This window comes from Microtus pennsylvanicus, chromosome 3 (genome assembly GCF_037038515.1).
Source record: "Microtus pennsylvanicus isolate mMicPen1 chromosome 3, mMicPen1.hap1, whole genome shotgun sequence".
Lineage (NCBI taxonomy): Eukaryota > Metazoa > Chordata > Mammalia > Rodentia > Cricetidae > Microtus > Microtus pennsylvanicus.
In genome coordinates, this window is record NC_134581.1 from 139346836 (window position 1) to 139360474 (window position 13639).

At 53.2% G+C, this 13639-nt stretch overlaps 1 protein-coding gene across 1 annotated transcript in view; it reads left to right on the forward strand.

Moving 5' to 3' along the window:
* The first annotated feature begins 350 nt into the window (after positions 1–350).
* The window catches only part of Coro2a (coronin 2A), a 49423-nt gene continuing 36134 nt past the window's right edge, over positions 351–13639 (forward strand). The window contains exon 1 of the mRNA XM_075967265.1: positions 351–500. The gene's annotated coding sequence lies outside the window, so the exon portion shown is untranslated. The remainder of the gene's footprint in view (positions 501–13639) is intronic.

The window sequence follows — 13639 nt, forward strand, 5'->3', positions numbered from 1 at the left end:
TCTGTGTGCATAGGGCTGATAGCGGGCTAGGCTGGGGAGCATCGCCCCCTATTGGCAACTGCGGGAGAAGGGTCTCCCTCCCGGGTGCGCAGCCGCCCTCCGCTTCCCGGTTCTCCCGCCGCCTGCGGAGCCGTGGTGCGGGCACTCTCTGCGTGATCCAGCCAGGAGCCACCTGGGAGGCAGACGCGGTGACTGTCTTCATCTCAGCAAGGGCAAACTGAGGCTCGGGACCCGAGTCCCACCCAAAGCCTGCCGCTAGAGCGTGCGGGAGGCGAGAGCGTGTGCACGCGGGACGAGATCCGAGCTGCGGGCGGCGGGCGACGCACAGGCGGGGCCTCCCCGTCCCGCCCCGCCCAGGCCCCGGCCCCACCCGGCCCGGTCCCGCCCGCCGGGCTGCGCGGGGAGGTGGCGGCGCTGGGCGCGGGGACTCGGCGGGCGGCTCGGAGCGCGGAGCGGGAGCTGGAGCCGCCGCCGCCGCCACTCGCGCGGCCGCCAACAAGGTAGGGTGGGACAGGGCCAGGCGGGACGCGCGCTGCTCCCGGGTTGCGGTCAGGCGGCGGGAGGGATGCTGCCCCCTGCACCACGAGACCTATCTTCTAGCCCCCTGCACCACCTCACACAAAGCCCTGCCCCACTCGGGTCCTCAGTTTCCCCAGCGGGATAGCGGTGCAGCCGCCCCCTCAACGGGTGACTAGCAGCAGCGACCCTGTTTGGGCTCCAGGGGCTCGGGGTTAGTCCGCACCGTCCGCGCCTCCTGCAGCGGTGAGCGGCCCGCCCTGGGCGCGGCAGCCAGTCCCGACAGGCCCAAGTGTGGCCCTGGTGCCCCGTGGACCCGAGTCGTGATTGTTCCTAACCTGGCGGGGTTATCCGCGGGGCTTCAGCTTCCAGTCCCTGCCTGCCGAGGGGACCTGGGCGCGCGGGTGGGGCGAGCAGTCTGCCACCCAGACCAGCCTCACGCCTGGAGCTGGAGGAGGAGCCCGGCTCTGGCGGTGGCCAGATCTCAGGGGCAGGAGCCCAGTTCTGTGTACCAGTCTGGTGGGACAGGGTTGACTCTGATACAGAGAGTCCAGGAGGGCAGTATCTCTCGGGATTGGGAGACAGAGCACTTGTCTACGGGTGCAGTGGCTCTAAGGTCTGTGAAGACCTCTGCCGTGGGGCTAGGACCGGTCTATAAAGATGCCCCTGGATGAAGGTCTTGTGTTGCATTCTTCTTGCGATGGGGATCTCATTAGCTGAAACTGGGAAGCCTGCTCCCGCTGCAGCTGTAGCCCTGGCTAGTGCCCTTTAGACAGCATCTGGCCTTTCTGCCCCGGAGTCTGCCCTGTGCATATGGTCCAGGGGCTTGCTTGTAACCATCTGCCTCGGCATAGGAATGTGTCCTTATGCTGTCTTCGCCTTCCGACATCTCTTGTGGTATGTGGTGGGAGACAAGGACCTGGACCATCTCTGGTCCTTTCTGCCCCATTTCCTGGCATTTGTCCCGATTAAGGAACAGGTTCAGCGCCTGCTGATTTCCTCTCTCCCTCCCCCTCACCTGTCAAAAGCCAGCTTCTACAAAACTCGTACCTTACAGGGTAGGAGCGTTAAGATTAGAATTATTAAGCAAAAGGAACAGAAATATAGGAGAAATAAGAGACAGAAACACAGAACAGCCTCGGGAGGGACGCTCAGAGAATACTGAATTCTCCTCATTTAGCCTTCCCCACGCCCATCTACTTCACTCCAAAAAGGAAGGGGAGATGTGGCAGATTTCGTTAACATGATATAAAGAATAGACTTGAATTCTCCAACCTTTGGTCCACCTTTACCTCCAAAATACTAATTAACCACGCCGTAGGTCAGCATCTCACCTGTTGTCAACAACTTTGAGAGAGCAAAAATAAGCTCAGACTCTCTGACCTCCAGTCAGGGTGGGACAGGCTCCCGTCAGTGTGTGCCCTGACCCTCACTCAAGGGATTTCTTTGGGCTGAAAAGGGGACTTGCCCCCTCCCAGCATCCGGGCAGGTGGCGAACATCCTAAGTCTACAGGCAGAGGGCTGGGTGGGCATTGTAGGGTGCCATGGTATTCCAGGGCTGAGGCAGGGTGGCAGGGACCTTGCCCCTTGGCCCCTAACCTGGAGCTTCACTGCCAATGAGTATTATTATCCTCTCATAAAGGGAGGCTAAGTATAAGTGTGGCTGTGCCAGAGCCCGGCACCAGCTTGGAGGCCTAAGTACTACCTGAGTCCCCTGTCATTGTGTACCTGTGTGATCTGCAAGGCCACTGGATGGTGCCTGAGGAAGGCAGGTTCGGGTTATTACAAAGCCATACTTTAAAAATAAACTGTGGAGTTGTGTGTTATCTGCCTTGAAAGGGGGCTCTAGAAATCACCTCATCCAATCTCCTTATTCTATGGGTAGCTATCACCTGTCCCTGAAGGGGATGTGACTGGTAAAAGCCACACAACAACCAGCCAGGAATCCTAATACTAAGCAGGGCGCGTTTAGCCGCTAGCATGCAGCCCAGTGGGTAGAGTGCTTCCCTAGCTGTGTGAAGCCCAGTGCCATCCCAGAATAGACTGGGCATGGTGACTCACGTCTGTAATTCTTCCACTTGGAGGTGGAGGAAGGAGGATCGGGAGTTCAAGACCACCCTCTGCTACAAATCAAGATCTAGGACTGCCTGGGATGTGCGCCTCCAATTTAAAGTGGGCGGGAGTAAAAAATGTATCATAAGTGAAAGTCTTATTGCTTTGTAAAAGCAGCAAGATATAAACATAAAAGGTTAAAACTCCTCCCTGGCAGGGCTGCAAGGATTAGCCTGGGGTGTGTCATTCTCCCCTCGAAACAAAAGTCTACTCAGTGGATCGCCTGCCCTTTGCTCCCAGGCCTCTCCTTCCTCTGGGACTTTACCCTAAGGCAGTCACTAGAGAAACTTGTACTTATTACTACTATCTCGAAGTTGCCTGACCCTGAAGAAGCAAGTGGAGGCTTCTGAAACATTTTATTTGAAGAAAAGTGGTGTCAAAGTGACAGCAATGAAGTTCCCACCACTGCCCCAATGATCAGGCAGGAAGACCCTGAAGCCAGGTGGCAGATCCAGACTCCCACCCCACTGTGTGGTCTCAGGTCAGCCCTGCTCCTCAGCACCTCACTTTCTCCCTTGTGACGTGGGCGTGGCCTTGGTGGTGGCTGCATCTGCACGCAGCTCAGCTAATGGAGCCTTTTACTGGAGGAGCTGAGCGCTCTGGACGTCCTGCGATTGTGACACCCTCCCTCCCCCAGAGATAAGTGTCCTCCCTCAGGGAGGGTTGCCAGCTCCTCTCAAGGAGTTCTGCTTGAAGCCTTTGCTCTTTTGAAATAGCTCTGATTCAGGCCTTGGGGAGCTTTTCCTCTTCTCTGCCAGTCACAGGGGGACCCCAGATGCTACTGCTTTCCTTATGAGGCAGAAGCTTCACCTTTAGGACCGGAGGGAAGAACTTGGCAGCCGCTGCATCCGCAGGACTAGGAGCCCTCACTCTGTCTCTGGATGCCTCCTGGGGACCTGCAAGGGGCTTACACGTTAGTTTAAACCTCTCCAGAAAGGCTTATGTCCAACTTTTTTTTTTTACTTACAAAAAAAAAATTGTGTGGTTCAGCGTAAGTAGAAAAGGGTATAATTAAAGATGTAATTACGGTTCCTTACAATAAGCGAGCCATGGGGTGGGGTAGGGGACTGGGAAGGTGTGATTTGAGACTCAAGGAGGCCTTGAGTCAGACAATACAGTACTGGCAACCGCAGGGCTGCTGTGCTCTCTGTTGGACACTCCAGACCTCTGTCCCCAGTGTTTACAAACACCTCCACCGTACACAAAACACTCAAAGAAGATGCCCTGAAGGAGTCTGCAGTCTGTCTGAAAGGGACAGAAGGCAGAAGGTGACAAGGAAAGAAAACAAAGAAATCAGGCAGGAACAAGCAGTTTGACCACAGAAAGAGGGATTGCCATTTTAGGCAGGGGTCTGCCGGGCTCGCTAAGAGGGTGACTTGGGCAAATAGGGTTGAGCTACGGAGGAGGAGCCAGTAAAAGGGCCCTGAGGTAGGTGGGTACGGGGAAGACCAGGAAAGCGGGTAAAAAGAGTGAGGCAGAGAAGAAGGGCAGAGGTCACGGTCCTTCCGTGTGCAGTGTGGAATCCTACAAGTTAGTGAGAGAGGTACTATTTTTATGCCTTTTTCGGTTAAAACAAACAAACAAGAGGTACAGAGAGGTTTGGAAACTTCCAGTTCTGTCTGAGAGAAAAGCTAAGGCTTCTGGCGCAAGGCAGTGGGAGCTATGCAGGCTTTTGCGCTAGTGGGATTCCCCAAGATCGCTGTGATCTGCCGAGTTCATTGGTTGAAAACGGCACCCCCGGTAATGGCATGGAAGGAGGCGATTGGGTCAGGGAGACAGAACACTTCTGATGAGGGTTCGGGTCCCTGCAAAAGAGGCCCCCTGAGACACACCAGCAGGCAGGCACCCTTCCCTGACCCCGGAAGCTGGCCCTCCCGCACACTCCCAGTCTGCAGCCTTATCTTGGCCTTCAGGCTCCAGTAACAGTGAAAACTGCATTGTGTGATTCACAGGCCACCATTCATGGCACCTTGTTACCAGGTCTCAGAGTGGCTGTCACAGAGCCCAGACCTAGGCGACGAGGGTGGGCGGGTGGGCGTGAGCTGGGGCCAGAGGAACTGTTGATCTCCGTGTTTGCAGAACAATAGTGGGCCTGGCAGGTAAACCGCAGGAGAGGAGACCAGGCTGGCCGGCTTCCTGACTACTCTAGGCAGGTGAAGGATTTACACCCCTAGCTCACTCCAGCCATAGGTGAGGGTCTGGGCAGGAGAAGGGTAGATACTAGTACCTGCTTTTATCTTTCCTGTGCTTCCTTTGGTTTGGTTTTGATTCTTTTTGGAGACAGTGTGCTGCTCTGTATTCCAGGCCAGCCCCTGGGCTCACAGCAGTCCCCCTGCCTCAGCCTCCCCAGTGCTGGTATTGCAGTTGGGAGCCACTATGCCTGGATTCTCATTTTTAAATGGATCTGTTATGTTATAGGTAGACTGTGTCTCAATAAAGTTAACTTACAAAGAACCTTCTCTTGGTTTTTCTGCTATGCCTATTTGATGATAGTGGATAAAACATTAGAAAAGAGGGAAAGTAGAAAATTAATGTCCCGTGTCCTCTTGTCCTGGGTCATCAGTGTGATCTCCCTGTGGAGAGGTTTCTTCCTTTTGGACACTGCCACCCCTATTCTGCAGATGAAAGACTAGGGCCCCGTGTTGCCCAGGGGCTCACTTTTATACCATGCCATCTGCCTGCAGAGTTTAGATCTGGCACTGTTCTCTGTGTCTGAAGGCAAAACCCAGAGTGCCCAAATTGGCACGTTTCATTGAGTCACCCCCACCACCCACCCACCCAGCCTACTCCTAGTCATGTCCCAAGTGCAGCAAGAGAAACCAGGCAGAGGAGAACCTGTGTGGGATTCTTACCACAGCTGCTTCTAGCCTGGCCTGGAGCCCAGAGAGCTTGTAGAGAGTTGGCAGGTGTCATGACCCTGTCCCCCAGGGAGTCCTAGGGACTTCAGGGAGGCCTGAGCCAGAGTCTCATCCTTCAGCCCTTGTTGGGAGGTGGCAGGGAAAGGGGAAAGGGCGGAACTTTGCCACAGTCACGCCGCCCCTCCCCCTGAGGACTTTTCTCCTGTAACCTCACTGCATTTCTCTCCAGCACTGGGCCAACATGCCCTGGCAGCCAGCCACTGCCCAGGGTGCAGCCGTCCAGTTCCATCCAGCTCAGCCTTAACTGATCTTAGGCCAGGGTCTTTGCATGCTCATCTCAATGTATCATGATGGCACCAACCACTGGCTTGGAGGACATGTGTGGCGAGTACTTGACAGGGCTTGGTATCTGGGTGCTCAATATATGGACAGGTCCTGCAGCTACCCGGGCGGGGGGGTTGGCCAAACTCGTGGACTGAGCTCCCTCAATCTCCTGCCAAGCTCCCCTCCCCAGCCTGTGCCAGAGAAGACAAGCATGAGCTTCAGAGTGAGACCCAGAGTCCGAGGTTGTAGATAAAGGGCTCGGTGGGGTGGAAGGAACACTTGCTCTAGGAAAAGGGCCTGGCCTTGCCACTGTGGTGTGCCTCTGTTATGCCGCAGTACCCCCTCGGCAAGATGAAGTTTTCCCCCAGGCTTATTGATCGTGGTTACCACCATCCGCTGAGGTGCTTCTGAGTTTACAGGGAGGGAGAGATAAGCCAGAATCGGCACCACCCTCAGTCACTCACAGCCCCAGGGGGAGCCATGGCTACCTACCATCCATAGCTGGAAACCAGGAATCTCCTAGCTAGGACTTCCAATCCAGCCTGGGAGGGGTGGGAGCCCAGGAAGACAGCCTGGAGAAGGTGTGGAGTCAGCCACCTCTAAAGGTCAGACACGGTGTACCTCGCCCATCTCTCCAACCTTTGTTTCTCCCTTTATAAAAATAAGAATGGTTGGGCTGGAATGTGGCTTAATTGGCAGAGTGCTTATCTAGCATGTAGGAACTCTGGGTTCAATTTCCAGTATCCCATAAACTGGGTGTGGTAGCCGTGTCCTGATCCCAACACTTGGGAGATGGAGGCAGGAGGATCTTTAAGTTCAGGACTGTACGGCAAGTCTGAGGCCAATGTGGGATGCCTGAGAGTATTGCAAAAACTGGGAGCGTGCGGATAAGTGCGTGTTGCACTGAGTGCACCGGCCTGCATAGAGCCACAGGCCTTGAAGGATATGTAGGTGCTCTTGACCTGCACAGAGCCGGGCATCCCTCCCATTGTGCTTGATCCTGAGTTCTGAAGTATGCAGGCAGGGGGCGCTTCCGGTGTGTCGTGCAAGTTCTGTGACCAAACTGGACAGACAGATGTCCACCACTGCCCTCAGGCTGCTTGACTGAAGAGTTTCAGAGAAAGTCTGCTACAGTTCACTTGCAGGGGGCCCTGGTGGCCACTGTCACTCAGTCACCAATCACAGCCCCCTGGGGAAGAGAAATGTCTGTGCCAATAAGACCCGTGAGGCTCATAGTGTTGCCCCCACTGGTGAAGGCCCCTGGAACCTGCCTGAGGGGCTGTAGGGAGCTGCCAGGCGCTGGGGTGGGGTGTCATGACGTCATAATGAGGACCAGCCTACCGGAGACTGGCCCAAGGTGGCATGCTATTGGAAAGAGAACAGTCTGGGGGCAGAAGGAGCGTGTTTGAGTTCAGATATGAAAAAAGGACATGTGTGCATACGTAAATGTAGAAAAACATTCGAGCCAGGCTTGGTGATGCTGATCATAATCTTAGACGTCTGGGAGGCTGAGACAGGGATTGCGAGTTGAAAACTAGACATTTAGATTGTGTCTCCTGCAGCAACAAAGAGGGCTGCCAGTGTATCTCAGTGGGAGAGCGCTTACCTGGCACATAAGATGCTCAAGGTTTGACCCTCAGTACCAAGGAGGGTGGAGGGTAGGAAGACTATTCAGACATCTGTCTGGGGATCTTCAGTGGTAAGGTGGTGTTTTCTGTGTTTTGAATCTTCTAGACATGTACCCATTTTCCTGCTATAATTGTTGTGCTCTCTGTATCTGTACCGTGGGTACAGCGAGCCATAAGACCCAGTTGGCATCAGCAGACCAGAAGGTGAAGTACTCTTCAGGTCAGAGCGACAGGGCACATCATGAGGCCTCGATGCCGTTTCCAGGGACAGCTGTATGGAAACACCCAGAGGAGAGGTCTCACATCTCTGGGACTGCAGACACAACTGCAGTCAGGAGCGAAAGACCAGACCCAGGAGGTGGGGGTCCTGCTATAAGTGGAACCCTCCCTCAGAGTGGGGCTGAGATAGCTGGCATGGATCTGGGGACACCAGGGTGGGCAGGGGCCCAAGCCTTGGGGTCTTTGATGCATCAGAAGCCAGGATAATGAAAGGGGCCCCGTTCCCTGAGCATCATGGGGCCTGGGTCTTTGTCCCTTGGAACACACAGACTTTCAGCCACTTTGCACAGTAGAAGAAGCTAAGCTACTATATTGATTTGATGTGGTTTTTGAGACAGGGTTTTGCTATATAGCTCTAGCAGATAGGCTACTTATTATACAGCCCATGCTAGCCCGGAGCTCCTGGCGAGTCTTTTGCCTCAGCTTCTGGAGTGCTGGTGTATGCTACCATGCCTGGCTCCAATCTAGACGTGTGTGTGTGTGTGTGTGTGTGTGTGTGTGTGTGTGTGTGTGTTTGTTTTGTCTACCCACGAATATCTGTGCATGACTTTCATACCTGGCGCCCGCAGAGTCTAGAAGACGGTGTTGTTGGAATTAAAGATTGTTGTAAGCCACCATATGGGTGCTGGGGATTAAACCCGGGTCCTCTGGAAAAGCAGCCAGTGCCCTTAACCACCGAATCACCTCTTCGGCCCTACATTTAGACTCCTACATTTCTCCTCTCTAATCCCCATAGCAGCTTCACGCTAGATTAGAGGCACAGCTGGATTCGCCCCTGCTCACACTAGGTCCTGCCTCTAAAGAGCTTCCTCATCCACAGCAGGTGCTGTCTCCAGGGACAGCTGCATGGAAACACCCTAGCTTAGGGCAGGGGCACATGCCCACACTGGAGCAGTTCAGACGGCCCAGTGGGCTGCCCATTAAACATCCGGCAGTGGTCAGAGATAATGGCCCGCAGGAGATTGGAGATCTTGGAGAGCTTGCTGGCCACCCGCTAGCCTCACCCCTGCTGTCACCGTTACCCAGAGTGGCCTGGCCAGCAGCCCACCTGGAGAAAAGCACTGATATTTACTCTCCACGGGGTGCTGGAGTGTGGCCCAGACTAGATCTGCTCTTCACTCCCTACATTGTTACTGTTTTTCTGTTCTGTCTTTGAGACAAGGTTGCACTGTGTAGCCCCAGCTAGCTTGGAACTTGCTATGTGTATCAGGACTCAGGGCTGAGTGTGGGCCCAGTGAAAGGGCATTGTGGCAAGCAGGAGGCCCTGGGCTCCACTCCCAGCACCGAAAAGAAAAGATCCAGGGTCACTTCTGATTGTCAGGTGTGGACACTCAGCTCCCCAGTCAGTATCTGGCAGATCTGTGTGTCTCATGATTCAGGAATCTCTGGGGAGAAGGGGAGACACCAGAAAGTGGTGATGGGGACCGCTATGTTTAGTAGGATAGCCCAATTAGTTTACCATGGTTGATTAATCCAGACTAATGCTCAGATTAACAGATATATTAATCACCCATTATCTAACTTGACCTGACTAACTTTTCTCCAAGGGACAAGTTTTTTGCTTATTTGTTTGGTTGTTTTTGTTTGGTTGTTTTTTGAAACAGGGTTTCTCTGTGTAGCCCTGGTTGTCATAGAACTCATTGTGTAGACCTGTAGCTTGAGGCTGGCCTCAAACTCAGAGATCTGTTTCTGCCTCCTGAGTGCTGGGACTAAAGGTGTGCATCACCGCCCACCCCCTACAAGTGTTTGCATTGTTTAATTATACTCTGCTCATGTATTTGGTGTGTGAGGTATGCACGTGTGTGGAGGTCAGAGGACAACTGAGGAGTCTGTTCTCTCTTTCTACCATGCGGGACCTGGACGTTAAACTCAGGAACTCGGGTTGTCAGACTTGGTGGCAGTCACTTTCACACACTGAGCTATCTTGCCAGCCACCTAAGAAAAGTGGTTTTGAGAGAACTGGTTCTGATAACATACCTGTAATCACAGCAGTCAGGAGCCTGAGGCAGGAGGATCACCACAAGTTTGAGGCTAGTCTGGGCTATGCCATGAGTCTCTCTCTCTCCCCCTCCTACCCTCTTTTCTTCCTTCCCTCAGTCCCCACACACAAACAAAACTAAAAACAGTTTAATTGTCCTGATCACACCACCGCTGTGGCTTTTTCACTTGGGGACAGTAGTCAAAGGGCAGATTGGCAGCTGTTCTGAGTAGCTCTCATGTATGCGTCATATCCTTTAGTAATGGGTTCTGGCATTTAATATGAAATACTGGCTGTCAAGCAGTGGTGGCACATGATTTAAGTCCCAGCACTTGGGAGGCAGAGATAGGTGGAACCTTGGCCAGCCTGATCTACAAAGCGAGTTCCAGGACAGCCAGAACTACACAGAGAAACCCTGTCTCAAAATAGATGGATAGATAGAATGATAGATAGATAGATAGATAGATAGATAGATAGATAGATAGATAGATAAAATAAAACACTGGAGTGCAATCTCAGGGGCTCCGCCCTTTAGAGAAGCGGTGCTGGAAACTTTGGAAGCTGGAGCTGGAGAGCCGGCTCAGCAGTTTGAAGGAACATGAACTTCTATTGCAGAGGACCAGCTTTTGATCCCCAGCACTCACACGGGGTTCACAACTGTCTGTAGCTCCAGTTCCAGGGAATCCGATGCCTCTTCTGACCTCCATAACCACCAGGCACACACATGCCATACAGGCATATGCAGGCAAAACACCTATACACATAAAAATAATGCTTTTTAAAGTCTGGAAGTCTCTTGGTACTCAAGTGTAATACGAACGCACCTGAGGAGCAGACTGCAAAGTTGCCATCTACTACACAGCCGGTGTGAGGCCAGCCTAGGATATATGAGAACCTGTTTCAGATAAAACAAACAAAAATTCAAAGCCTGTTCTAAACTTGTGGTCTCCTTGGCTTCACCCCATCTCTGTTACGTATTTGCGCATGCGCATACACGTGCATGCTTGCAAACACAGACACGCTCACACTGGCTACCCTGGGTTCACAGAGCCCAACCCAGTGTTGATCTATCAGCCTTGGGAAGATGCTGGTTGAAGCAGTGTGTTCAGGTTCACGCCATAGCGCTTAGGGCTGCTGGCCTGGCCAGCAGGAAAGACATCCTTGGGTTTGTCTTCTCTCCTGGCCACCATAAGCCCCATGTTTCCAACACAAGCCGCTCTCAGTTGAAGCATCTCACCTTTCAAAGGCCTGAGCACAAAGCCAGGGAAGGTGGCACCCACCCACTTGTAGCCCCAACCTGTGGGAAGCTGCAGCAGGGCTGTGTGTTCAAGACCAGCCTGGGCCACATAATGAGGCCCTTCCTTTAAAGGGGAAAGAAGATCTGACCTCCAGGAGGATGCTGATAATGTGAATGACCTCTGACCTCTCACAGAAGGCCTTTTCTCCTTCACTTGCCATCCTTGGAATTCGGCCCTCCACAGACAAGTCCCCGCTGTGACTTAGAGTGACAGATAAGAGGGAAAATATTTGGTGCTGTAACCAGGCCCAGAATGAAAGGAAACTTTGTCCGCTGCCCTAGAAGACTCCCAGGTCTGCATCCTGTTCCCAGGATGCTCTGGGTGGTTACTAGCATGCTGACTTGGTTTCCCCTCCTGGGGCTTGCCAGTGTGATCATTCTAAGTTGTAGAGGACCTGTTGTATAGTGTGTGTGTTTGTGTGTGTGGATGTGTGTGAACACACCAGGATCCAGACTGGGCGAGGTGACAGCTCTACATACTAAGGAAAGATACCATGAGAGGAAATTTAAAAAAAGAGAAAAAAAAATGTTCCAAAATCCGGGCGTGGTGGTGCATGTCTTTATTTCCAGCACCTGGGAGGCATTGGTAGGCAAATCTCTGTGCATTCGAGGCCAGCCTGGTCTACAAAGTGAGTTCCAGGACAGCTAGGGCTGTACAGAGAAACTCTGTCTTAGGGAGGGAGGGAGGGAGGGAAAGACAGAAAGAGAAAGAAAGTCCCAGGAGGTAATTTCCAGCCTGAATCGGAGCCATCCCAGTAGTCTGTGGTCAGGGAACTCTGATGTCTGTGAGGCTGTCACTGTAGAAGCCACAGATGGCTGGTGGGGCTCCGGGGACTGATGGCAGCAGCAGAAGCCAGAAAATTCCATTCCCAAAGGAGTGAGTTCTCCATTACTGGCAAGATGCAAGCCCCAAAACCTCAGAGTTAAGCAAGAAAGGTGTGGAATGGGAGGCAGGGAGCCAGGCCGACCCCAACTGAGCCTGGTTCACTCTGGGACTCTGGGCCTTCCTTTTGCTTCCTTGTGCGGTGCCAGGCCCGACTGAGAGGAAGAGCTAGTGGGTCTGTAGAGAATTAGATTCTCAGTGAGTCAGCACGGCGAGGTGCAGGATACAACAGACTTTCTCTGATTTCATCTCGTTATAGGGACATAGCACACACACGCACACGTCCAAAGTGCTGCCTCAGAGTAAAGGAACATAGCCTCCTTTGTCCTGCTCCATCCCTGTCTGAGTCCAGGACACTTTTTTACTGCAGACCGCTTAGATCTGAGCCTGGCTCATGGCAAGGACTCAGTAAAAGTCTCCATTCTTTACACCTTTAATTTTTGGCCTTTAATTCTCTATATAGTTGAGGATTACCTTGAAATTCTGATCTTCCTCTCTCTACTTCTCAAATGGCTGAGATAACAGCGCTGGTGACCATCCCCAGGATTTCATGCATTCTAGGCAACCACTCTACCAAACTGTGCCACGGCCCCAGCCCAGAGCTCCTCATTTAAAGCAACTATATCTTTTGAGTCACTTTGGACCAGGCAAGATGCCAAGGGTTTGGTAGACGTTAAAGCATCTTCCAAACGAAGAAACCAAGGGAGGCCTCCCTGCCCATGTGTGGTGGGATGAAGTGTGAGCCTCGTAGGTGGGCTCCCAACCACATCCCTAATGGTTGCATGCATGGACCACCATGTTTCTTAAGTAAATTCAGCCCCTTTTTCCCATTCTCTCTTCAAGGCTCCCTGCAACCTCAGGAGGGCAAACTGAATGCTAATGTATTCCCTTTTATTAGATGAAGTACAGGGGCCAGGGATCTTCCTTCTCCAAGGGGACAGTGGTTGGGAAGAGCCTTCACTGCCTGGACCTAAAGGGGAAGGTTCCTCAGGCATGTTCTGCAGGAGAGAAGACCTGTCAGCCACTAGGGTCCCTGTGCCAGGGTTTTGTTCCCGCACCCCACCCCCAGAAGGTCCTGAGTAGCCAAGAAGACAAAGATAAGACAGCATCAGTGGGGAGCCACCTGTCTCAGCCCCCACCTCTAAGTCCACATCAGGATCTGGCTCTGAGGCCCAGGAAAAGCTGGAGGTTGGGAGCTCCGCAGGGAAGTGGATGGGAAAAAATGATGCTGTCCACCCCACCAAGGGAAAGTGGGTATGACCCACATCTGCCCCGTAGGATGGTGGTGAAGAGGAGGATGGGCAGTAACCGGGAGGGAATTTGCAGATCCTAAACAGGATGAAGGGCGGTGGTCCTTCCAGTACAGTCCCCAGACCAGCTGCTTCAGTGGCCACTGGGACTTCAAAATGTGGCTTTCCAGACCCTGAGTCAGAAACTGTAAGGTGGGGGTGTGGGCGCCCATGTGACTAGAATCAGCTCTCCAGGGGTTTCAAATGTCAGACCCCAGCAAACATGTAAACCAGGTGCTGTCACCTCCCTCAACCATTGGTCCTGGGGCAGATGTACCTCCTTCTGGGGACACTGTTATCTTTTTCCTGAACTCTTCACCCCCAGCTACTGGCTGCTAGCAGTTGTAATCTGGCAGGAGAAGCTGTTTGGCCTCTGCCCTCCAAGCCTGCAGACCCAGCCTTCTTGGAGATCTGGGCAGAGCCTGGGGGGCCGACAGCAGACGGTCCTGCCAGCTGTTGCTGGCCTGCCTGGGAA